This window comes from Rousettus aegyptiacus, unplaced genomic scaffold (genome assembly GCF_014176215.1).
Source record: "Rousettus aegyptiacus isolate mRouAeg1 unplaced genomic scaffold, mRouAeg1.p scaffold_m13_p_5, whole genome shotgun sequence".
In the NCBI taxonomy this organism is placed as follows: domain Eukaryota; kingdom Metazoa; phylum Chordata; class Mammalia; order Chiroptera; family Pteropodidae; genus Rousettus; species Rousettus aegyptiacus.
In genome coordinates, this window is record NW_023416308.1 from 104,008,059 (window position 1) to 104,032,661 (window position 24,603).

The 24,603-nt window shown below is 36.6% G+C and overlaps 1 protein-coding gene across 2 annotated transcripts in view; it reads right to left on the bottom strand.

Moving 5' to 3' along the window:
- Nucleotides 1-24,603, bottom strand: part of LRRC4C (leucine rich repeat containing 4C) — a 983,333-nt gene that overhangs the window by 165,528 nt on the left and 793,202 nt on the right. For both annotated transcript variants that reach the window (XM_036221416.1, XM_036221415.1), the window contains exon 6: nucleotides 13,293-13,390. The gene's annotated coding sequence lies outside the window, so the exon portion shown is untranslated. The remainder of the gene's footprint in view (nucleotides 1-13,292; nucleotides 13,391-24,603) is intronic.

The window sequence follows — 24,603 nt, forward strand, 5'->3', positions numbered from 1 at the left end:
ATGTCAGCCTGGAGAAGTGCTTTCATGCAGATCAACAGAATGGTGTGATTGACGTTATTCAACCTTTCATAAAACAAATCAGTTGTCTCAGACGATAACTGCAGAGAATGCTCCCAAAGTTTCCAAGTATAGCCTTTTTTAGAGAGCAAAATTCTAAAGTGAAATTGATGACATCTTACAAACACTTGCTCAAATGTTCCTTTCACAGCAAAATACAACATTGAGAAAATGTTAAAACTAAATTGCCAGCATCACTCACCAAAGTCAACTATTCTGGAGGACCCTACATACAGACCTATAGACCTGTGTCAAGCCATTTTTCATATGTAACTTCAGAGTCCTGAGGGGCCTGGCAGACCGGATTATTTTCCCTTAAGGTGCTACTGACAAGCGATGCCATTAAAGTAAGCTTCAAGTCATAGAAGGGTGCCTCTAAGTGCCTGTGCAGTCAAATGCCACAGGATTTCAAATGGAAATGACATGAATTAATTTCCTGAGAAGAACAAAAAGGGAAAATCAAGAAAAAAGGCAGCTTCTTGTAACACAATATGCAGACTAATGGCACCCACTGATTGATTGAAGTGTCAAAAATGCGCCTTTCAGATATAAATGAAGCTACTGAAAGAGTTTGGGGGCTCTCTACCCTATTTCTCATATTCATATGAAATATTACCGATAAAATCAAGGTAAAAATTAGTCAGTTTTTTTTTTTGGTATCTTTTACTTTTTTCAACTCCAAAAGTTAACCTTTAGACAGTAGTCCTTGGGAGAAAGAAGCTAAGATGTACCCAAAGGCATCTCATTGCATCAGAAATAAGTGAAAATTCCTCATACTGACTTATAAAATCTTACTTTTCCTGGCTTCAACTTTATCTTACATCAGCTCCTCATGTACCTTAGTTTCTCTAGCCGTACAGAGGACCCTCATTCTGTGCTGACAGTAGGGTCTTGATACCAGCTCTTCTCTCTGCCTAGCCCACCTCCTCCCTGGACTCTGTAGGCCCGGATGTCTGTAATCTTCCGAGAGAGGCTGTCTCGCTCAAGCAGCTGAAATAGTTTTACCCCTTCGCCCTATTTTAATTGCACGCAGAACACTTAAATGATTGTCTTTTTCTTTTTGTCTTTTTGGACTTGTCCGCCTCTGCAGGAAATGTGTATTCATGGGCGCAGGGGCATTGTCTTTCTGGTTTATGGATGTATCCTCTACTCAGAATTTATAGACAAGATGCTGAAGGTTTTAAAAGAAGAGTGAAAGGTTAAAAGTTAGATCTGGAAGCCAACCGTACAGTACCAATTGTCGGGAGCCATTTTGAGGCACTGAAGAAGTCCCTAGCTGATAGCCATGGAGCAGCTGCTGAGACTGCTTAACAATGGTTCAAGGAAGCAAGATGTTAACTTAAACATTACTGACCCTGGTGGGGAGACTTGCATCATAAAGAAACCCTTTTAAGATAGTGGAATGTTTTACAGCCCACTAAAGGATGTTCCACCCTGAGGGAAGGATATATAGGAACTTATGTAAATGTCAGCATTCCTATGGTAATGTACTTTGTGCTTTGCCATTGTACTCTGTACCTTACTATATTGTTCCCTGTACTTTACTATATTGTACCCGGTGCTTTGCTATTGTATCCAAAAACTTATATAAAGGCTGTGCTAAATAAACTCGGGGCTGCAGCAGTGACTGTATGCCCTCCCGAAGCACTTGCTTTCCTATCTTCTTTTTTCTTAGGCTTCACCCCCCTCTTTCAGGTACTGATTGACTTTAGCCGGCTGGCTCCGGCAACCGATAAGAAGGAAAGGTAGATGTCTGAGAAGGAGGAATGCTGTCCCTCTAGCAATTATTCTATAGTCACCCTTAGATAGGGATTAATTAAATGATGACTATGCATCCATAGTCTTATATTCTGTCAAATAGAAAAAAAAAAGAATTTATGTCCTAACTTTTAGCCGTTCGTATATAATATTTGGTGAAAGCTTGGCCACTTGAGTCTAATGCCTGAGATTTGAATATTGGCTCCACTATATCCTAGCTATGTGGTCTTGGGTAAGTTCACCTCTTGAAGATTCAAATACCTCATCTAGCATTGGTCTCAACTATCAAACACTGTTATGAGGATTGGAATGAAATAATGCATGTGAAACAGCCCAGGTACTGGCATCTAATGAGCACTCATGAAGTATTAGTGGTATTTGCTGTTATTAATAAATATAACAAAACTCAGTTACTGTGTGTGAGTCCTCTCTTCTCTTCCACATGTTGTTACCTGACCGGCCGAGTCATTCATTCATTCATTCATTCATTCATTCATTCATTTTGCTATCCCTTAACAATGCAGCAAGTGTGACAAAGAAAACAACCTCACTCTGCTCTTTGGGAAATTCTTGGTTGGTATCTTGACGTGTCTCATTCAACTATAGAAATACACCTAGCAAGATGAATATTAAAACTGTTTTTGGAAGTATATCAAAGAAAATTTCATTTTGTCCTTATCTTTTCTATAAAGATTACTAATCTTATCTTTAAAAAAAGGTCAAACTTTTCTTCTCTCTGAGTTTCTGAAGAAATTTTAAAATATGGTATGACCTTGAACTAATTGCTTTACCTTTCTGGGTCTCAGTTTGTCTCTTTTAAGTAAGTATTATAATTCCTAACATGACAACTGCTCACTTCATGGCAGTGAGATGAAAATTAGTTTCTCACGTTCAAAACCAGAGTCATCTTCAAAATTTCCCTACATCCACTCATTCATTCATTCATTCATTCATTAGGCTCTCCAGTCCTCCGTGGGTAGCACTTTGTGTATGTCCCTTCCTATACACTCCACATGCTTTCACTCCAGTTCAGACTCTGAACACTTTGCCCTCGTCCCAGACCATCTTTTTAGTTCCTGTTGTCTCCCTCCCCCCGTGAACACCGCTCACAGCTCATACATGACTGAGAACACCGGCTGCCATTCGAGGCAACAAGTAACATTTATTGAGTGCTTACAATGTGTCAGGCACTGTACTAAGCACTTTGCATGAAAGATCCTTTAATTACAGCCCCAAAGGTTGACATGCCCACATTCAGAGAATCTCATTAGCTACTTGATTATATCTACATTCCTCACTGCCTTATAATGTGACCTTAACCTTGCTCTGCCCTTTACTATTTAATGATCTCAGGCAAGATTTATAATTTCAGAACCCAAATTCCTCATCTGTAACATAACAAAAATAGTATTAAAACCTCATATGGTTATTGCAGTGTTTCTTACCCGTGGCACAGTTGACATTTTGGGTCAGATAATTTTTTTGTTTCGGGGGGATGTTCTATGCATCATAGGATGTTTAGCAGCATCCCCTCTACTCACTCGATGGCAGTATCCCTTCTCTCTCCCAGCTCCTTCCACTCCAATTTTGAAGATTAAAGGATCTTCAGACATTGATTAATTATCCCCTCACTACCAACATATTGGAAACTACTAGAGTATTGGGATAAATAAATTAGGTACTTTTAGACGATGGGCGTAAACGGTCCCTTTCAGTCTTTTCATTCTTGGGACCATGGTGTTTGTTCCCTGTTTTCCAGCAAGAGGTCTTCTGGCCCCCAAGTTTTGTCATAGGTTTCCCTGCCTCCTTTGTGGTCCTTTCTGTTGAACACTCTCACACCCTACCTCTGCCTTGCGAATTCTTACCCATCCTTCGGAATACTTCTACCTGGTTTCCCCTAATTCTGCCCAGCTGAATGATACGTACTTTGACCATAATTTGTGCACCTCGGTCGTGCTCTTTACACTCTGTCATATGGTGTAGTTATTGGTGCAACTGTATCATCTCTCATGTTGGTACTAAAAACTCCATGAAAATGAGAGTCTTTGTTTACTGTCTTTTTCGCCACTATAGACATGAGCGCAGTTCCTGGCATATATTAGTTGCTCATTAAATGTTTCTTAAATCGAATATAGGACACAGAAGAAATAAATGATTTATTAAAAGGCAATGACTATGAATGTTAAACTAGAAACATTAGAGAATAAAAAATTTAAATTCTATTCAGATGTTTGTTGAAATAATCAGATAATTGAGCCAACAGAGGTTTATTGTTTCAATTATTTATGCCACTTCTCTTTGAACATATAGAAACAGCTGGGAAAGAATTATAGTTGTCATTTTAAAACTATTAAGTGATTTGCCTATTGGTGGAATCTATATTCTTCTAGAAATGATTTATCTAATAAAAGAGGGAGGGCCAAGGAGACAACTGCCAATGTGGAACGATGCAAGTTACAAGTGAAATTGAACTTTTCTCCCAACTATACCTGCTCTCTTAGAAAAGAGAACCCCTCCACACACACACACACACATGTTTGCTATGGTAGGTGAAATTCCCTTCTCTCCAAGAGTTTGAAATCTAGACAAGCTTATGCACAGCCATTGTTATATGATGCAGTTGTGATAAAGTAGAAAAGAAACTGATCTATTTGGGAAACATGGGTTAAAGACTCAACATTACCACTTAACAGCATTGTGATGACTTGGACAAATAATGGCCTCCCAAAGGTGTCCTGGACCCTAATCCCCAGAACCTGCAGAGGTGTCACCTTATGTGGTAAATGAGATCTTGCAGGTGTGAATGAGTCAGGATTTTTAGAGATTATCCTGGATTATCTAGGTGGGCCCAATTAATCACAATGATCTTTAGGAAGAAAAAGAATATTAACTTTTCTTATTTGGTTTGCTCATATTTTAAAAAAATTAGAATAAAAATAGTACTAGCCATAGAGGGTTGTTTTCAGGGTTAAATGGATATGAAAAATTAAAATAGGCAAAGTTAATATATGTGAATTATTTGTCATGTGCAAACATGATTTTGGCCATTCCCATTATCATTTTAATGGTTTGATTGAGATATAATCCATAGACCATGAATTTACTCATTTAAATGTACAAATCGATAAATTTTAGTATATTCACAATTGTGCAACCATAGCACAGAATTTTGTCACCTCGAAAAGAAACATCCTACCCATTGGTGGTCATTTCCCATTGTCCTCACACTGCTTTAGGGGACCATTAATCTGCTCTCTGTTTCTATATATTTACTGATTCTGTATTCAAAATGATACAGACTGGATCCATATATTCATATTCAATATTTCATATAAACGACATCATATCGTATGTGATCTTTTTTGTCTTTCTTTTATTGAGCATAATGTTCTCAAGGTTTGGCCATGTCATAGTGTTAGGTCAGGGGGTGGGGGTGGGGGTCTGCCTGGAGGCTTCTCAGCTTGAGACAGAATCAGGACAAGGGCCCACCCTAAAACCCTGGCACCACTGCCCTAATCTGGATGCTCAACTGACATTCCCCATTCTATACCCTACCCCCACATAACCCTATAAAAACTATGCCCTCCCATCCCAGGGCGCAACTTCTCTGGCCCCTTTCCTCTCGGGACCAGTGAACCTTGCCCGGGAGCCCTCTCCCAATACAGGCTTGCTTTTAAAACTTCTCTGCTTGTCCCATGTTTACCTTACACATAGGACATACTAGTATTTTATTTCTTTTCATTGCCAAGTACTATTCCATTGGATGGATAAACTACGTTCTATTCCAGTTATTATGACTGCAGGATAGAATGCTTTTGTCTGTGGAGGAGGGAGAAGAAAGAAGTAGAGATGTGAACTTAATGCCTGTCCAGCAACCAAGAAGAAACAGGAAATTATATTTGACTAGAGAAGGGAAAGAGCGGTTTGAAGTAAGCTAACAATTTTATAGATATATCCCAGAACTAACATGCTTCCTAGGGCTGACCCTGCATGGGATCCGAGGTAAAACAAGTGACTCCTTCATTCTGTAAGAGGCAAGCTAATGCCAGAGAAATTCCTGCTTTCTCACTAGTCCTGTTAGAATGGGCAAGTCTTTAAACTCCTTGAAATGTCAGTTTCCTCCAAACATCCCCCACCCTCCACTTCTCCCCTCCAGCCCTAGGCTTACCTCACAGGCCCTTTGTGGAGAACGTATGTTAATGAAGGTAAAAGTTTTTTATTAATGAGAACATAGTTTTTAAAGTACTTTGTGCTAGAGTCATTTAGAAATGTTTCAGATGACCAAAGAATACTTTAGAGATTCTTAAATTCCTTAGGAATTGACAAATAAATAAAGAACAAATCAGGACCCCCAGCTAGCTATTGTGGTTTGCTGAAAATGTATTCTAATAGATGCTGGTACCTTTGCAGGTAGGACCCTATCCTAGTCACCTCTGTACCAATCAGCATGCCACAATTTCTAGGATGTAGTAATATCTCAATAAATTCATTTGGTAGATGCAAAAGAACCAATACCGTATTATAGTTTATCAATAAGTGTGTGCATGTCTGTATGCTATATTCTTCTCAATAAAATAGTTAAGAGGTATTCTTGACAATATCCTAGCTTACATTTAATGAGCATGTGCTATGTGCCAGTGTGCTAAGTTCTTTTCATGCATTGACTTACAATAATCCTCCTTTTATAAAAGACTTGAAGGCAAGAGAAATAAGTAACTTTTTAAAAGTTTTAAATATAATTCACAAAGCCGGGACTTTAAGCCCATTTGATCTAAAGCCAAAGCTTAAAAAGGATTTGGTTTATTTTTATTTATTAGAATTAAGTACAATAATTACATATTATCTCATATACAAAGACTTTAGATTCTAAAGAAGGATCTGGGAGGGAGTGTTGTTTTATTTTGTTTAGACTCCACTTAGAAATATTCTGAAAAACATACACATACATTCTGATATTCAATCCTCCACTGAAGGGTTCACCTGAGCTGTTTCCTAATTCAAATTATATTCCTCAAAAATCCTGAGAACTCTTCAGATCCTTTGTGTCATTATCTCTGCCAAAAAAGAAAATGTCTCCATATTATGTGCCACCATACTTTATTCTGTCATTTTTACCCAAACTTTTAAAACCTCAACTCATCCATGAAATCTTCTGTGATCTAGGCGGAAGCCACCCAGACATTCTGTTAATATCTTCAGTGTGATTGATATTTCTCTCCTGCAGCGTGGCAAGATAGCATATGCGTATATGTGGGCAAGCATATATATCTTTATGTTAATGTGCATCTGTTCTCTCCTCTCTTACCATACACTATTAAGATATTAAGCTCCCCGGGTGTGTCCTTGCTTCCCTCCACAGAAGAGGACACTTCACCTGGCTGACCCCAGTGCCTCGCTGTGCGGCATGATGTATATGTTCAGTAAACATGTATTGAATGAGTGAGTGCTCAATGACGACTGTGACAATCTTGAAGGAAAATCTCGCACACGAAGAAATTAAGATCATGGACAAATATAACTGAAGAGAGCTGCCTTCTCGAGTATTTTATTTTTAAGTATTCACAGCTGAAAAGCATTGTGGAACAGCTGAGACTTAGCAGGTAATTTTCATTTGCCTCTGTTTTACAAATGATTACCACAAACCAAATACGCCATACTTAGAGTGTGCTTTTCCTCCTTCAGATACGATACTATAATAGGATGATATATATTTTTTGCGTACTTTTCTCTTTTAAAGCTATAGAATTCATTTATATCTTGTTATTTACCATGGATGTATTCTTTGGGTTATGGCAAAAGAAAATGAAAGATGAACAATGGGTTCTAACTCACCAACTCCTTTCTTTGTTATTAAAAAAAAGAAGTCTGAAAAATCAAAATTCTGAGTCCTGTGAGACACTCACTTGATTATATCTGATGACAGTCTTTTAAAATTATTATTGTTACTTTAAACAACAGACATAGTAAAAACATTATAATGTATTCCATTCCGCACAGGGTCGAAGAGCTGCCAAAGCTTAAGAAGATTTGAATCGCACTGCCCGGATTTTAATTTCATACCCATCTCCTTTCTATTTTAATGCCCTCGAACAAGTTATTTAGCTTCTCCTTTCTCTGTGACTGTTACTGGTCATTATTTTTATGGTAATAATAACGATAAATGGACTGGGATAAGCAGACCCCTCCATAAACGGACAATTCAAAACCTCTTAAAAAAGGGATTCCTAACCTTTCACGGCCTCTTACACAGGTACATCTAAGAAAACTAAGTGAACAGCAATTTCTAGGGAGCCTCGAGCTAAGGGACAGCTTCCGTCTTAGCCTTAGGAGGACAGGACCCATTCTTTACCTCAGGGTTACTAACTGTTCCATGAAGCAGTATGAGGGTGGTTCCAGTATTCTAGGGTGGGGTCGACACTCTGGATGGAAGGGGAGGGGGCTTACTGTGAAGGGCATTTACTTGAGTATTTAGTTGCTCCCAAGGACTTAATAGTAGTTCTACAATGGCTCGAGGTCTCCCAAGCAATACCTTGGCTTCTTTCCCGAGCTCTTTTCCTTGCATATTGCAGGACTGAAGAATTGTGAGTCTGTTACGTTATTCACTCTACAACTCATGCACTCCTGTCACTCAGCCCCAAATACCTACCATACCAGAGGTAATTTGGGCTTTACTTGCTTGCTGAGTGGCACGTGTATTATGGTCTTTCCCTTTCAACTATCTTCAGTGTATCTTTTCAATCCCTAGCCCTGGGAATTATATCTCCCATTCTTCTTGTTTAGTCTGATTTGTAAATGATCAATTGGTTTACTTTATATTAGTTTTGAGCCCTTCCCCCATCCTTTTTATCATATTGCTGCAGGTCACATCCTTACACTTCTATGATTTATAATAATAAAGAGGTAAGAGATATTGTCACTGTTGTAAACTAGGACAATAGGAGTCACGGCTAATCCCCATTCCCAGGAAAACATTGTAGGTTCACAGATCCACCTCCTTCAAGGCCTCCTTCTGAAGCGAAAATAATATGAATTATAAGGAGATAGTATGTGGATGTGTCTTTTAATAGAAATAGAGGATTATCTATGTTCTTTAAAGAACTGTCCCTCAGTTTGCAATTTATTTTATTCTCTCAATTTATGCACTTATATGTCTATTTCTCATTTAAAAAATAGAACATATAAAAAGAATAAGCCATAATTTTATTACTCAGGTATTTTCTACACATAAATGCATAATATATGTAACATATAAATTATTACTATCACATTAACCTAATTTTCTATAAGCAGATTTTTAAATATGTTGTGAATATATTCCCATGCCTATACAGTCAGAGCAACAGCATCATTCCTGATGACTGTTTTATTATACCAATAGGCCATATTATAACAAGTCCTTTATTTTCAGGCATTTAGGTTGTTTCTCATATATTGAAACTCTTTACAATGTTCCAATGATCATGCCTGTGTATATATCTTCATTCATTTGTCCACTGATTTCTGATATCCTTAAGATAAATCTTAGAAAAGGAAATGTTAGGTCAGGGACAGCCACATTTTAAAGATTTTTGATAACACGACATATTGGTCTCCAGAAGGGTTACACCAACTTATACTCTCAGTAGCAGTTTATAAACATCTTTCTCTATACTCATGCCACTACTGAGTGTTTCAATTCAATTTCTAACTTAAAGTGTGAGGAGGAGGCATCCCATAGGGCTTGAGATGTCCCTGAGTAGGGCCACATCAGATTTATGGTACAAAGGTTTGTTTGTTAATGATGGCCTGAGTCATGGGCATGTGGACATGTTTATTTCTATTACCAAGAACTCTATGAATCAGATCTAATAAGTATTTTAGTTACTACCAACATAGCCACATTTGAGAGACAACCCGAACTGGAGGGGAAAAAAAAAAATATATATATATATATATATATATATATATATATATATATATTTAAATAAAAAATTCTCATGGATGTGATAATAGCAAATGTCCCTTTAGTTCTCTTTAAATTGAGGCAATAACATTGTTTCACTTGAAATTACCTATCTCATTTTAGACACTAGGTGATCTAATTTACAGATATGTGTTTCTTGGAATAAATGAAACACTATCTGTTTCCTAATAAAAATGTCAATCATGAAAGAGTAACCACCGCCACTTACTTAACCATGTAGATGTGTACTTTTTGTATATGAATCACAAACTCGACAAGGCTATTTGGAATTTTACTTGTTCCAGTCTCTTGTTCTGTTTGTTTAATCACCTTTCGCAAAATAATCTCAGTCCCTTAGCAAGGAGAAGTCAGAAATAAACTTAAATTAACTGATAGAGCCATTTCGTATGAAGATAACAATTCCAGATGGGACAAACATTTGCATGTCAGCACTTGGGCACAAGAGAAGTGCAAGAGCTATATAGTTAATCAAAAGAGGGGTTATATTTCTGATATCCCCTAAGGTTGTAATGTTTTTGTAAAAGGTTCTTGGAAAATTCCCCTGAATATTCAACCATTCTTTTAGAACCTGTTATCCATTCGTATTACTAACCGATTCTAAATGTGATTAGAAACTTCATAAATCTCAAGGCGAAATTAAGGTTGGAAAGCTCCCACATGATCTGATTTTATTACGCTATGATTTGTTGGTACCCAGAAATCTGATAGCTTTAAACTATTGAGACAAATTCTTTAGGATGGATCCATCAGGAATGGTTAGAGCTTTCTCTTGTTACCTGTGTTATTTATTTAGTTTTATTTTGGTTTCCTAATATGCTAAAAGAATGATGATATAAAGGTTTTGGAGATATGGGGAAAAAGAGACAAAACTGTCATTGACTCATTCCGAAATAGAAAGGCAAACACATACATTTTAGAAAATAGTCAGATATTCATAATTAATTATTCTTTTAAGTATTTATTTAACTAACATTTACTAAATATCAATGATGAGAATATCTTTGATTGAACTCAATCTGGAGGAATCCCGAGCTATTAAATTAGAGTCCTAAAATAGGATTTGCATTGATTTCTTCCTGGAACAGGAAGCCCTGCTCACCTAGGACACTTTATCCCTCCTCGAAAGTCTTCTTTTTAAGAGGTATTTTTAGGTATGGCTCCCCAGAGAAATACCAGTCTTTCTACTTCCTTACTATTACTCTTCTCTCTTTTAGCATAATATGTTTCATCTTGGGTACTAGTTGATTCCTCTTTCTTGAAAGTATTTTACTTTCCCCAGTACTTAATTATAGCTGGGTGTCTAGTCTGGCATCCCAGCAGAAGAAAACCATGGTTCCAAATTCTAGAGCTGAAAACAGATTATCTATTTATCCTATTGCTCTCCAATTCATACTTCACTGACAACAGAAGACAAGACAAGCAAGTTCCTTAATTTGCGCATTTGTTGTCATACTTCCTGATTCCCAAAACCTTTTACATCATCTATCAAGGTACTAAAATGTGTTGGTCTACCCTACATGCTCCCAAGAACTGTATTTTCCTTTCCAGTCCTCTTCCATGGTTTCATTAGTTCAAGCCTAGTTTTAGACACTCATTACCAAGATTATAACACTGCGCTGTTTTGAGGTTAAATTTAGCTAGCAGACTATTTTAAATATAAAGCATTTCTATTCCATGCTTGACTGGCATAGATGGGAGAAACCAGGTTCCTCTTTTGAACATCTGATGTTCACATTCCCTGCAGGAGCAAAGGTTTAGTGACAAGAAATAGCCCCTTTCTTTCAAAGAGAACACAAGATAATGTCAGGACCCTTATAGACTTAATCATACTTTCAAGCTTACCTAATAACTTGAAGAAGTATAAGTTTTGACTGTCACATTTAAAGGGTCAATCAGTTTAGTAGGCTCTCAACTTTCTTTAATGATATATCCAAGAGACCTTCACTAATAATTAACTTTCTAAATGTTGTGGTAGTCCCCACATGTTTGTGGAATACTAATGTTAACAGGTGGTATACCATCTATACAACAAAGCAGTGAGTATTAAATAATGTCAAATATCCACATCTCTTCCCTGATGATAGCTCTATCTCATGGGTTCTTTCACATGATATATATTTATGATAGAGTGGCGAATCCAGATGACTGCCCTTCCATTATAGAAGACAAAACTTTCCAATCCATTATAGGTTTTTCTTTGCTACTCCAGTATAACTAGGGGGAGGACAAAACACCTAAATTTGACCAAATTGAATGACTAAAATAGATCAAAATTTTTTCTTGCATGATCTTGAATCTCAGATGAAGAAACAAATGTGAAAGGAACAGGGTCTATTCATTCTACAGGCATCATCTGGTTGAAAATACTAGGTGGGTTCTGCTACCAGGAACATCTACAGATGGTTGGCTTGGTTCATACTCCTGTACCAAGCCTAGTATGTTATTTCTCTTGAAACTTATGATTCTTTCTCTACACTTTTAGTAAGTTTTCTTTCCTTGGTTTTATTTTTGCCAGAAAATAAATCCAAGTGACATAGACAAGTTATTAAATTACAATTACAAATTCCAATAGAGACAAGTCCACTGAGTTAGTGAAGGTCACTTACTATCTAGATAAACTATTGCCTCCGCAACCTCTTTACAGAATAATTTAATAGTATGCCTGAAAATTAAAAATTATTATACTAATGTTTTCTTTTCTTTTTTCTTTTTTTTTTTAATAACTAAACCACATACTCCAGTGGTCTACCATATGGTCATCCGCTCTACGACAATACAGACAACGTATCCATTGCGAATTTAAAAACATATGACTTTAATAGGCAATTGGCAAAATTTCTGCCAAGAATCTGCCTTGTTTCTTAAAGCAGGAGAAATCACAGTGCCTCCATGACTCAGGAGGAATTCTCTCAGTGTGTTACTAGGTTAAGAAAATCCTGATGCAAACTCTAAAGAGTCCTTCTTGTTGGCAGGTCACTCCTATTCCTCAGTGATGTTAGGGAAGAATACTTATTCTCTATTTATGCGTATATTTTTTCTGTGTGAGGAATACTCTATCATATTAGCTCTCCTGGACTATTTTTGCTCATTTTACTCTCTCCTTGCCTTGGTCATTAGAGTTGTTAATTTGATAGGTGAACTTGGGAGCAAGACTTTGTCAGTTGTAGTTTACCTTATTCCCTCTATCTTTAGGGCAGGCTGCTTACAGATGCATTAGAGCCTGCTACTCCTCATTGAAAATTTTGGAGGGCTGGCTGCCATGTCAGAGGAGCCAGCAGTTCCCAGCACTTCCTGGAACTGGGTGGTAAATCTATCTAGAAATGGAGTTCGATGTTAGGAGCCTATTTTTTTTTGCTACACACTGAAACAACACTCCCATATTTTAACTAAGTCATTAATAAAAGTAGTATCTGGTTCTCCATTTATTTGTCTATTGTTTCGACTTATTAAACCTCACTTTGTTCTGAACTTGGGCAGCTAGAATGGAAATAGATTAGTAGGAGTTAGAACTTACCTTATCAAAATTTCTCCAACAGGTCCTAATCTTTTTGAGAAAACCCAAAGAAATTAAAGAAGTACTCTGGATTTCTGCAGATGATGTTTCTTTTATACCTAGAATAAGACAACACACATAGTATCTTTTTAAATCATATTATACACATGAAAAGAAATTTAGGGTTAGGCATTCCTGCCTGGCACACTTCTCCAATCAGATTTAGTCATTTGAAATGATGCAACATTAATTTTTCTAGTACAGATATACAGACAATAATATAGATAGAAAGTAAATATACATATTTACTTTAGTTTATTCATCCTAGATTTGCTAGCCTTTCGTTTGTCAATGCTCATTGCACTGTTATTAACATGTGCCCTATGTATTTTACTGAAGAAATTTTCTATCTACAAATAACTTGTTGTACATAATTCGAGAGACTTTTTGATCTCACCTCATTCCTCTGTTGTGAGCTTAAAACAATACAGATAATCAGTTTGTTTCTACCCTAATAGCCTAATAGACATAAAAAAATTAAAAAAAAACTAGAAAATACACATATGATTTATAGGTTCCTCAGTTTTATATAGCCACAAGAAAATAAGTAAATACAGGCATTGAATTCAGAGTCAGAACTGAATTCAGTTCATAACCCTACCATAAGTAGCCAGGCAATTTCGGGCAAGTATCCAAATCTTGCTGAGCCTTAATCTCCTCACGTACAAAATTAAGGGCTTTGTACAAATTGCCTCTGAGTCTCCTTCCATCTTTCAAATCCTGTGGTAATTTACTGCTAAGGATGTGATTTGATACAGGTAGAATGGTTAGGAAGAATTTGTGGTCACAAAACTCCCATGTTTAGATAAAGCCTGAATTTTTTGTAAACTTATTTTATGTTCCCAATTATTGGTTTCTATTTCTGTTGGGCAATTAGTTACTTGCAGGTAGATGATACTAAAGTGAATATAATCAATTAATTTCAGATTTACCTATTGATTTGAAAAAAATCAATTGTGTATTTCATGAAGCTGAGTAAAATTTGATTTTCAGCTCACAGGATTCATAATCCTTGGTGGCCTGATAGCCCGTGGTTCAGCTACTATCTTCCTGTTCCCTTAATGTTGAAGGGAGAAGCTGGAATTCTGAAGGAGTTGGGGAAACTGTAGGCAACTTGTAAGACAGACAATAAAAATTGGCATTAAATCATGATTCCCCCTTACCCAATTACCTTCCGAGAAGGGAAGATGTTGCTGTGTGAAGTACTCATACCTAATTTGCATTTTATTTTTAATTATATTTCAAAAACAATAATTCCTAAAATTGAGACTTGAGTTATATCTGAAATTACTACTCGCAAAAATAATTTTAAAACTAAGATTTGTTGTTGTTATTAGAACAATGGAGAATAATTTACACCTGTCCTATATTTATGACACTGAAATAAACACTTCATGTTATTTTTAAGTCTCATAAATGTCCAATAAAATTTGTGAACCATGGTTCTCCTTTCATAGGTGAAGAAACTGAAACATGAATTAATTGCCCAGAAAGAGATAATAAGTGACAGAGTTATCAGGTGTGTGTGATCCCAAAACCTACATGCCTTCTAACTATGCTGTGTATCCCGGCAAAACAATGTTTGTTGGCTCCACCTACGCCAGTAAATATTCAGTTTCAATAGAAACTCTCAGGACTGTATTTATCTGAGCCTCTGAATTGGTTACTATTCATCTTTTGATATATAAAGGCCTCGTCTGATTCCTCTCCAAGACTATGATGTTTATATTTCCTTTCTCTGTGTAGGAGAACAAAATGCTACTTTTTCCATCTTCTAGCCTGAGTTCTTTTTGCCTGGTATTTTGCATGTTTCAAAGACACGTGCCGATAGAAAAATACGTACTTTGCATGCATATTAATACAGAGAACCGAGCAAGGCAGAGGCATACGGTATTAAGAAGCAATGTGGTGGGGAGTTGTGAAGAGAAGAACCAGGCAGAGGGTTTGTCAGGTGGAACAAAGTGAATCATACCATTATACAGATTCACAGACTGTAGGGCTGGAAGAGGCCTTGGTAATCAGTTCAAATTTTACAGTGTGTAGGGGAAGGAAATATGACATGAGGTGTTCACAAACTAGAAACTGGGTTTCTGGGCTTCATCCATCCACCCAGCTTCTCAAAAGCAGCATCAAATCCTCACCTGTATGTTTATATGCATATCTTAAAAACAAAATGCACTACTCTAGGCTTACATATATTTGTTGCATTGCGTGATTTAGGACCCAGAGATGCAGTGGTTATAAAAAAGACCTTGGAGTCAGAGTGACCAGGGTCCTAGAGTCAGCAACAACACTTTCTGATTGGAGAACTTAGGCAAGTGGCTTACTTTCTCCATCAGACGATTTCCCAACCTGGATAGAAGTTAACGAGAGCAGCCTCCTTGCTATGCTGCTTTGGAGATTGAGTGAGAATTTTTTTTATAAAACCTTTGGGTCCGGGTCTTTCACAGAGTCAGTAAGCATATACAAAAATTTCCAGGTATCATCCTTATCATCATTATCACCATCACCATAATTTCTTTATGTGAACCTCACATAATGAGACATCCTTTGAAAATTGTGTTTTCCTTTTTCTCCATTCTTTTATTATTTTATATTAGTTTCAGGTATATAGTATAATGGTTAGACATTTATGTAATTTATGAAGTGATTCCCCCCAATTACTCTAGCACCTGCCTGGCTCTACATACATCTATTACAATAATACTGACTCTATACCCTGTGCTACACTCTAAATCCTCGTGACTGTTTTGTAACTATTAATTTGCACTTCTTAATCCCTTCACCTTTTTCACCCAGCCCCACATCCCACCTCCCCTCTGGTAATCACCAGTTTGTTCTCTGTATTTGTGAGTCTGTTTTCGTTTAGTTTGTTTGTTTCTTTTATTCCTTAGATTCCACATATAAGTGAAATCATATGAGATTTATCTTTGTCTGTCTGACTTTATCTTTATCTGTTTGATTTATTTCACTCAGCATAATACCCTATGTTTTCTTTTTAAATAAGGAAATGTTAATCTCCTTATTTAAAGGAGATTCTGGTGGAAGAACTAACAAAACAGATTGAAATCACCAGCCGAGTCAGTGAGACTAGTTTCTTCATCAGTGAAACGGGAAAGACCCTAACTTCTGTACATATCTAAAATTACGTGTTCACTTCTCTAAAAGAATAGATTCAGAAATTGATCTTTCTGCTCAGGATTGTCTAATTCAATTGCATTTATAGGCAGAGGTTCTTGTAGTTTCTCATAGCTTGACCTTGTAACAAAAACCAATAATTTTTACATGACAAAATTAGAGAAGGAGAAAGTTTCCCTTTTTTTCTAATCATAAGTTGATGTGAATGGATGTCCATTTGAATTCTGCTGTTAGAGAGCTCAGTTATGCAATACTCATACAAAAATAGATTCCAAATCAATACAACATGTTTTAAATTTACATTAACATTTAAATTAATGAGAAGCTCAATGTGAATTATAGAGCTTTAGATGTTTAGGACTGTGTACCCTCTTGCCAACTTGGAACAGAGTTTATTGACTCACCTTCTCAGTCTCATAAACAGCTTCCAGACTTTACGTGTTTTCAGTGCCAGAGGATTTTCACGCTGGTGAAAGGTGCCATATTGACATCACCAGGGAATGAAGCTGTCTCTACCCACTAAAGATGTAAAATGCTTCCAGCAACTGCACACATTTTCCCTGAAGGGCAGTTTGCCATAGATGGTTGTCAGGCCTGGAACTGCTCAAGAATGAGCCTTTTCTCTATTTTTTCCCTATTAATTTTAACCAACAAATAGTTCTAGTGCACCTGCTCTGGATACAGAACGATGCTAAAACAACACAGGTTAAACTTTAGTGATTTCATACATAGCCATTGAAGGATACGGTTACATATATAAACAAATTATAGAATAATATGACATGTTCTATGATAAAAGAAGGTGCATACTGGGTGCAATCAGAGGCACCTGAATGAGACCGGAGATTAAGAACAGTCTTTTGAATAAATGAAGCTCAAAAGACAAGTAGTCATTAAGTTGATCAAAGAAGAGCTGAAAAGCTCATCATTTAGAGGGAGAAGCCTGTAAAAGAACTTTACTTCAATGAACGAGAGTGCAGAGGTGGGGCAAAGGGGTGTGTCTGTGTTGGTTTGTGTGCATGTGTACACAAACAAGTGTGTGTCTAACAAATGAATATGCATGATTAGTCAGGGATACGTTTATAAGAGATCACATATGCCACATCAAGAAGTTTGGATATTATCCTTAAAATGATGCAGATGTAGAGGTTCTGATGTTTTTTTTTTAATTTTAATAAAACTTATTTTATAGAGAAGGTTCAGGTTCTCAGCAAGCTCGAGTGGAAAGTACAGAGAGTTCCCACATATCTCCTATCTCCAAACATGCAAAATCTCTGCAATATGGATTTACCACAAAACAGTGGTACATTTGTTATGACTAATGAACCTATGCTGATACACCATTATCATCCAAAGTTCATTGTGTACATTAGATTTGCTCTTGCTGTTGTACAGTCTATTAGTTTTGACAAATGTATAATGACATATATCTACCATTGCAGTATCAAACGATACAGTTTACTGCCCTATAAGTTCTCTGTATTCTACCTATTCACCCTTCCCCTTAACCGCTGCGACCACTGGTCTCTTCACCATCTCCAAAGTTTTGCCTTTTTCACATGGTTGGAATCATGTACCCTTTTCAGATTGGTTTCTTCCACTTAGTCATATGCATTTAAGGCTACTGCATATCTTTTCATAGCTTGATAGGTCATTTCTTTTTAGTGCCGAATAATATTCCATTGTCTGGTTGTACCAGTTTGTTTATCCATCACCTACTGAAAGACATCTAGGTCGTTTCCAAGTTTTGACAATTGTAAATAAAGCTGCTATAAACATCTACGTGCAGGTTTTGTGTAAGCATAAGTTTTCAACTAAATAGCAAGAAGCACAAGTTCCAGATCTTATGATGAGTATATTTAGTTTGGTAAGAAACCACCAAACTGTCTTCCAGTGGCTGTGCCTTTTGAGTACCTTTGTCATATGTTTATTTGCCATCTGTACATTTTCTTTGGTGAGGTGTCTGTTCAGATCTTTGGCTTATTTTTTAATGGGCTTGTTTCCTTCTTGTTGAGTTTTTAGTGTTCTTTGTATATTTTTGATGAGTCCATTATTAGAATCCTTTCTGGATCAAGTCTCAGGTATCTTCCCTATCCTAAGGATATAAGCTTAAACTGTATTAGTATACAAGGGTATACTAGTTTTGCCTCTGGAATGTTGTCTGCTGAAAAGTGGCATCCAGAACACCTAAAATAATGAAAAGATGTAACTCTGTTGCACGTTCATAACAGGTTGTTGTTGAAAGTATTTTGTGCTTACTTACTAATGCAAGCACGTATGTCTAATAATCTTGTGTGTTTGGCAAATAGGGTCAGTGACTTTGTTTTCTTGTTACCTAGTAACGAGTGTATAGCTACACTTACCTAGCTCAGGCTCCTTTGCCTTTTATAATCTACCAAAAAAGAGTCTAGTATTTATGTGTTATGCAGAACCAAAGCAGCTTAGATCAATTTGCAACATTTAACTTGTCCAAGGAGCAAACAGAAAATTGTTGAATCTTGATGAGAAAAGATACCATTAGAAAACAAAATTGGAGAGCCAGACAAGAACCAAACAATACAGGGACTCATAGTTCTTGATAACATTTTTAGATATAATTCTTAGTGCAATAGGACTCTTCTAAGATATAAAAAGAGAGTGCCACTGGTCTGTTTTGAAATTTTTAAAAATGACGTTAACCAATGTGTAGAAAATGGATTGTAAAAGTAAGATTGAGTACAGGGAGGAAAATTGAAGAATATTGCAGAAGTCCAGGTAAGAGTGATGAAGGCTCAGAACCAGTGATAGAAATGGATATAAGAAATGTGGATAGACTTTGAGATGTATTTGGGAAGAAATCGCAATAGAATTTGCTTGTAGATTTGGGAGTAAAAAATAGAACCAGGAAAGACTACTAGGTTTGGGGCAGTTGTTGAAAAACCTTCAGTGCTGAATGGAGCTGCTAGAGAAGGTCTGTAAGGGATTGCTGAGGTTCAGATTTACTGCTAAGGGGTATGTACCTCTGGCAATGTCAGAGGAAAAAATGCTATGAGCCTTCTGTTGACTTCCCTATCGATCCCTGAAGAAAGTTGCTTATTCCCATGACACAGCTTTCAAAAGAGACTATGTGTGTAGGGCCATGCCATTTGTGGTCATGTGAGGTGACTTGTTCACACAGGGAGGACCGTTTTCTATGCATAAATAGGAAGATCCAAATGGGAAGTCTCAGTGTTTCAAATTTATTTCAAATTCATTGAGCTTTGATGTTCTCTTGTAGAAAATGAATGACCAAGAAAAGGGCTTTTATCTATATCTGCTGTCATTAAAAAGATAATATTCATCAAAATATATGGAGCTTCGCAATCATTCTTGGCTCTTAGTTCAGCGTATTAATATATTTTCATAGACATTGATTTAGTCAGTCAGTCCATCTGTTAGTCTGCCAGTCAGAGATCCATTTTATAAACATTTACTATAAATTAGCATTGCACTGGGCCAGATATTAGTGATGAGTCTTATATAACTTCTCTTTTGCCAGTACATCTCCAAGATATTCAGTCTATTAAACACTAACAAAAAGTATTTCAAGTGCAGTTCAGAAAACTGACTTCATTGCCCTCTATACCGACTCTGGGGCTATTGCAAAAATTAAGGATTAAAAAAAAAAGAATAAGGTTGATTGCTTTTACATTTTATCTATGAAAACTTCACATCCCTTAGAAAAATCAGATTTTAATTTATTTTATACCTACAATTTCTAATTGTGAATGTACTTGATTCCTTTTTTTTAAAAAAAGAATGGGATTAATCATCATATATATATAATTCCATGATCTTTATAAACGGTAACAGACATGTAACATAGACACTAGCTAGGTCTGTAGACTATTTAACCTGAATATTTTCATATAAATTTTAGAAGCATTCAGTTTGCATAGAAAGAACTAAAAGGAGGACATTGTCGACATTCTGTGCCCCAGTATTTTAATCTAAAGTGGAGTTGATCGACAAAGCCACTTTGAACTATTCTTATTTAACACAGAAATCATTTAGCCTGGAGCTGGGTATTTAGGAAGTTTTCCTGGCAATTTGGTTTTTACCACAAAACAAATGGAACATATCATTGCTATTATTTGTAGTAAAAAAAAAAAAAAGTTAAGAAATCAAGAGGTGAATTGCCAGAAAGAATACATCCACATCACAATCAGTTAAACGATACAGTACAAGAAGTCTGTATGTTGTGATTTTTTTTTCATGTTTGCCTTCAATTGTTGAAGACAACAAAAGCAGCTGACGAGTTACTCTATATATCAAACCATGGAATCATATTTTCCCTTGTACTTCCCTAATGCAGGCAATAATAGTCAACTATTAACTCTTAGCTAGCCATGGAGGAACGGGACATTTCCTAAGAATTTGGGTCCATTTTGGAAAAGTTAGTAATTTCAGAGATTTCTGGGTAATACTATTTTTTAGCTTATTCCTCCCACCCCCACAGATTAAATACCATGATGATTATTTCTGTCATAAATTAAAAGAGAAATAATATCAGTTCAAATACAGATTATTTTATGGGCTATTGAACTTTGGAAGTTCTCAGAAGAATAGTAGTTTTAATTTAGACAAGTAATGAATGTGAAAGAGGTAGCCAAATAAAAAGGTAGCATCAGGTGGGGAAGACCCCCTCAAAAAAAATTTCTACATGAAATATTACATCTTTTCATTTAGCTATAGTAATCTCTTTTAAGATTTCCTGATGCTACTTTTGTAATTCAAAAAGAACACACACTGCCACAAATATGTCTATTTGTCTGTGAGGACAAAAATGAGAACTTTGTGGTGAGCTAAAAGGTAAGCTCGGTGAAAGGAGATCGATTAGCAAAATGCTGCTCTTTGTAAGTGGGGCTGATTCGGCACTCCATACGCTCTCATTATGTATTCTGCTAATAGCACAAGGATGTGAGAAAAACAGTTCTGTAAGAGCCTGGCGCAACATTAAGATTTAATTAAACTTTGTTTTACTTGGGCAAGCTAGCCATGCAGCGATGTCATGGGAGAACAGAGCCCGACATTGTATTGACTAGCAGCAAAAAAACGTGGAGCCGAAATGCCAGTGCCCATGGTTAATGTAAACAAGAGGAGGGGAGCAACTGGAACAGCGCCGTGAACTGAAATCATGTCACACGAGCCATGCTTGAAGGATACGAGGGTGTGGAGTCTGCAGAAAGCATACAGACTTGGAGGACACTGCCAGGAATCAGGGTTCCTGGATCGTTCTGAGGGAGTACAATCAAACCTGTTTGGTGTGCCTCAGGGCATAGGACAAGACCTCAAAATGATGATGACAGAAAATGCAATTTCACTCGGCCTAAGAAAAAAGTTCCTAAGCTGTGAAAACTATCCAAGGGTGGAATAGGCTTCTTTAAAGGGCAGTGAGTTTATTGTCGTTTGAGTATTCGTGTAGAGGCTACACGACCACTTGGTATTTTCTCACTTGAGGTAGAGTCATTTCTAAATCTAATGACTTAAACCAGTTTGATGTTAACTTTATAAAGAAGAGGCAGTTGAATTAGGAAAAGATAAGAATTTTAGTTGCTTATGTGGCAGAGTTTGAGGTGGGATTATATACTAGCATTGGCCCAAGTGCAATAACATAAATATTATCACTGGAGAAGCAGTATTTTTCTGTTAAAGTTTTCTCCACATCTGCAGCTTTTCAAAATTAAATACACTTGAGCAGTGTATTAGTTTCCTAGGACTGTCATAATGAAGTATCACAAATGGGGTGACTTAAAACAACAGAAGTTTATTCTGTCATGGTTCTAGAGGCCAAAAGGTCACAATCAAGATATGGAGAGTAATGTCAGCAAAATGGCCTTATAAGGTGTCCCTTGCACATTTCCCCCTCTCAAAATAGTAATTTGATGTCCCTCCACAGATAAAGATGCTTTTATAGGAACTTAGGGATCTAGGTAGAAGATTGTGAAACCCTGTGAAGTCCAAGACCAAAGATAGCTAGTCAAGCTTGCAACCAGGCAAAGGGCTCACTGGTCATAAACTTTGGTCACAGAAGCATAAATAACTTTGGAACCCTGAGAACTTGGCGATAACTCCATTTGGCTTTAGGTCTGTCACCAGCACCAGATGCCATGAGACCCAGAAGGAGTCACGCCCACCCATGCATGAGATAATACACATTCAGACCTCAGTCCTGGTTATGGATCTTGAAGTGGCCCAGGAACCAGCTTAAACTACTCTTGGCCACAGTGTGGGAACACTGGAGATAAACCCTTCAAATTTGGTCAGGCTGTAGATGCTCAAGGGCCGTGTAACTGGGGCCCAGCCTGTCCCAGCCACAGTTCATGACCACTGTTGCTGACATAGGGACCCTGCTGAGGATACTCTAGTCTGTACCCCCAGAGATCTTGACAGGGCCTTATAGTAGGCATCAGCCCCTGCCTCATCCCATAAGCTGAACAGCTGCCACAGGAACCAGGCAAGAGAACCTCCTATTTGCATCCCCAGAGATCCTGAAAAGACCATATATATGAATCTAGCTTTCTCGCAGCCATAGTCAGCCAGTCTGCCATCAAGAAACACTCTTGTCTGTGCCCCTGGAGATTGTGGGCTTTATACTTGGTTGCAGTCGCTCCAACCATTGTCAGAGACCAGTCCAGTCTGCCCAGAGACCTGGTGGGAAACATTACAACTGACACTACAGAAATACAAAGGACCTTAAGAGGCTAATATGAATAATTATATGCCAACAAATTGGATAATCTAGAAAAAAAATGGACAAATTCCTAGAAACATATAACCAATCAAGACAGAATCATGCAGAATAGAAAACCTGAACAGATCAATAATGATTAAGGAGACTGAAGCAGCAATTAAAAACCTCCTAATAGCAATAAAAAAAAAGCCTAGGACCAAATGGTTTCATTGGTGAATTCTGCCAAACATTTAAAGAATTAATGCCAATTCTCAAACTCATTCAAAAAACTGAAGAGGAAGGTAAAATCTCCAAATCATTCTGCGTCCCAATATTACCTAGATACCAAAAGCACATAAGGACATTATAAGAAAACTACAGGCCAATATCCCTGATGAATATAGATGCGAAAATTCTTAACAGAATTCTAGCAAACCAAATTTGATAGCACATTAAAAGAATCATACGCCACCATCAAACAGGATGCAAGGATGATTCTATATACACAAATCAATACATATGATATACCACGTCAATATGACCCTCTCAGATGCAGAAAAAAAATGTTTAAAAAAATGCAATACTCTTTCATGATAAAAATTCTCAACACATATTTCTACATAATAAAGGCAGTATATGAGACACTCAGAGCTAACATCATACTCAATGGTGAGAAACTGAAAGCTTTTCCTCTAAGGTCAAGAAGAAGGTAAAGGTGCCCACTCTTACTACTCTATTTAACATAGTATTCAATGTTATAGCCTAAGCAATTAGGCAAGAAAGAGAAATAAAAGTCATCCAATTTGGAAAGAAAAAGTAAAATTGTCTTTTTTTCATATGACATGATTTATATGTAAAATTTCCTAACAATTCCACCATAAAGCTGTTAGAACTAATAAACAAATTCAGTAAAGTCGAAGGATACAAAATCAACTTATGAAAATCAGTTACAAAACAATGAAATATCTGAAAAAGAATTAAAGAAAACAATCTGATGCTATTTTTAATAGCATCAGAATGATATAATACATAGTAATCAATTTAACCAAGGAGTTGAAAGATTTGTATATTGAGAACTATCAGACATTGATGAAAGAAATTGAAGAAATACAGATAAATGGATAGATATCACATATTTATGTATCAGAAGAATGAATATTGTTAAAATATCTATACTAGACATGTACTAATATCCTAGACATACACTAGATCTAAAGCCATCTATAGATTCAATGTAATCTCTATAAAAATTTTAATGGCATTTTTTAAAGAAATTTTAAAAATCCAAAATTAGAATGGGACTATAAAAGATCACAAATGATCAAAACAGTCTTGAGAAAGAAGAACAAAGCAGAACCACTGTATGATTCAGAAATTTCACTTCTGGGTATATATCTAAAGAAAATGGAATAGAGATTTTGAAGAAATATCTGCATCCTCATG